Source organism: Chrysochloris asiatica, unplaced genomic scaffold (assembly GCF_000296735.1).
Source record: "Chrysochloris asiatica unplaced genomic scaffold, ChrAsi1.0 scaffold00037, whole genome shotgun sequence".
Lineage (NCBI taxonomy): Eukaryota > Metazoa > Chordata > Mammalia > Afrosoricida > Chrysochloridae > Chrysochloris > Chrysochloris asiatica.
Window position 1 is genome coordinate 18,824,143 of NW_006408555.1, and position 542 is coordinate 18,824,684.

Consider the following 542-nt stretch of genomic DNA (forward strand, 5'->3'; position numbering starts at 1 on the left):
GAACACTTAATTGAGCTCATGAGGAATCTGTGGACCAAGAGGCAGTTGTTCAAACAGAACAAGGGGACACTGAATGATTTAAAATTAAGAAAGGTGTGCTACAGGGTTATATTCTTTCACCATACCTATTCAACCTGTATGCTGAGCAAATAATTTGAGGAGCTGGGTTATATGAAGAAAAATGTGGCATAAGGATTAGTGGAAGACTCATTAACAACCTGTGATATGCAGATGATACAACCTTGCCTGCTGAAAGTGAAGAAGACTTAAAATATTTACTGATGAACATCAAAGAGCACAGCATTTGGTATGGATTGCATCTCTGTAAAGAAACAAAATTCCTCACCACTGGACCAATAAACAACATTTTTATCAACAGAATAAAGATTGAAGTTGTCAAGGACTTTCATTCTTCTTGGATCAACTATCAACACTCATGGAAGCAGCAGTCAGGAAATCAAAGGACGTATTGCACTAGGCAAATCTGCTGCACAAGACCTTTTAAAAGTGAAGAGCGAAGATGTCAGCTTGAGGACTAAGGT